Below are 2212 nucleotides of genomic sequence, written 5' to 3'. Positions count from 1 at the left end.
GAGTTTCAGCATCAGTCCTTCCAGTGAATATTCAGGACTTATTTCCTTTGGGATGAGCTGGTTGTATCTTCTTGCAGTCCAAGGGACTCTCAAGAGTCTTCTCCAACACCACAGTTCAAAAGCATCAAGAAGTGATGGTTAAATACAGCATAGAAAAAACCTGGCTGAGGAAGTGCTATTTAAAATATATCAGAGGATGCTCAGTTTGCCAGCACATACCCACTCCAGTGTTCTTGCCTGGAGAATCCCAGGGATGGGGGAGCCTGGTGGGCTGCCGTCTATGGGGTCACACAGAGTCGGACATGACTGAAGTGACTTAGCAGCAGCAGCAGCAGCAGCATGCTAAAATTGGAATGATACAAAAAGGATTAGCATGACCCCTGCATAAGAATAACACACCCATCTGTGAAGCATTCCCCATTTTTGACATATGTACCCCAATGTTCATTACAGTTCTATTTACAATAACAAGGACATGGAAACAACCTAGATATCCATCGACAGAGGAATGGATAAAGAAGATGTGGTATATATACATATATTATATATATACATATACATACAATGGAATATTACTCAACCATAAAAGAAACACATTTGATTTGGTTCTAGTGAGATGGATGAAACTCGAGCCTGTTACACAGAGTGAAGTTAGAAATAGAAAAACAAATATTATCTATTAATGCATATATGTTAGTGTTGTTGTATATTAGTGTTGTCGTTCAGTTGCTAAGTTATGTCCAACACTTTGTGACCCCATAGACTGTTGCACTCTGGGCTTCTCTGTCCTTCACTATCTTCTGAGTTTGCTAAAATTCATATCTATTGAGCCAATGGTGCTCTCTAACCATCTTATCATCTGCTGCCTGCTTCTCCTTTTGCTTTCAATCTTTCCCAAAGCTATGAGTCTGCTGTTTGCACCAGATGGCCAAAATAGCAGAGCTTCAATTTCATTATTAGTCCTTATAATGAATATTCAAGACTGATTTCATTTAAGATTTACCTGTTTGATTGCTTTGCAGTCCAAGGAACTCTTGAGTCTTCTCCAGCACCACGATTAGAAACCCTGAATTCTTCAGTGCTCAGCCTTCTTTATGGTCCAACTCTCACATTTGTACATGACTATTGGATAAATCTTAGGACACCTGTCTACTCTTAGAGTCTACATTTGCATTCATATACTTATAAGCGCTGATCATCAAAGTTGTTATGGTCCCTCACTCCCCTGTAGCACAAAAGGAGTGTATTATTTATCCCAGACTTCTCAGTTGTACCTGGAGGCATCCCCTCCTCCTCATTTACTACCTAGACCCAATCACTCCACATTCTAACAGCAGCCCAATTTTTCTAGAAATTTACTCAAGAAAATTCCAGGCCAGCATTGCATGAGCTTTTGATATCTGCTCCTGATCTCCTCAGGTTGGTTGCAATCTGGGATTGACTACAGTTCAGGCAGCTCCCACTCTCTCCCTACTAGCTTCCTCAGTATTCTGTGAGTTGAAAGATCTCTCTTTTCGGGGAAGTGGCCATAGAAGAATTTTCTCACTGCTAAATAGACTCAAGGGAAAGCTTAGACAGGGTTTTGTGACCATTGTTATGGCCAGATCCCTATAAACACACAGTATAAAAAAGAGCAGTGTGCCTCGTCCTTAAACACAGTGTAAAGACCCCCTCCTCCACCCTCCACATCCCTGTACCACCATCAGCCCTTTCTTCACTGTCTGTGTCATCAGGCTTCAATAGTGACCTTTTTGGGGAATGTGGGGCCAGCAAGGATAAAGGAAGCACTCTATCCCTAAAAAGAGAAAAAAAGAACCTGACATTTGTTATTATTAATGAAAAATACACTCCTTTCTAATTTGAGGTGCATTGATTTATAATTTTGAGATACTTGTGTTAGTACTATGTAACCAAAATGTGGTATCTTTTTTTCTTATTAAAATTTCTTGTAAAATAATAATGACAAAATGACTTTGGAAATTAGAGGAAGTGTTTGCACTGCTGTTAATTTTCAAGAGAGAATCTTATTAAATAGAGTCCTTGATGAAAGTGCATGCCAGAGGGATATTGATTTTTTCTGTTAATTATGTCCACTACAAGCAGAATGTCCATGACTATTTCTCTTCATTCTTTGAAATATGTGTGCCCATGTGTATATATAGTAATATGTGTGTATATGTGTATATACTGTGCTGTCTCAAAGAATGGAGAC

The 2212-nt window shown here is 39.3% G+C and overlaps 1 non-coding gene across 1 annotated transcript; it reads left to right on the top strand.

The window, feature by feature from the left end:
* The first annotated feature begins 321 nt into the window (after window positions 1-321).
* On the top strand, window positions 322-425 carry LOC120865911. Its single transcript, XR_005721555.1, has one exon. It is a non-coding gene; the product is annotated as a U6 spliceosomal RNA (small nuclear RNA).
* The last annotated feature ends 1787 nt before the right edge of the window (window positions 426-2212 follow it).

The sequence above is a fragment of the Oryx dammah genome, unplaced genomic scaffold (genome assembly GCF_014754425.2).
Source record: "Oryx dammah isolate SB20612 unplaced genomic scaffold, SCBI_Odam_1.1 HiC_scaffold_7, whole genome shotgun sequence".
In the NCBI taxonomy this organism is placed as follows: Eukaryota; Metazoa; Chordata; class Mammalia; order Artiodactyla; family Bovidae; genus Oryx; species Oryx dammah.
The sequence above is the reverse complement of the archived record's forward strand: the minus strand, read 5'-3'. Positions and strand labels throughout refer to the sequence as shown.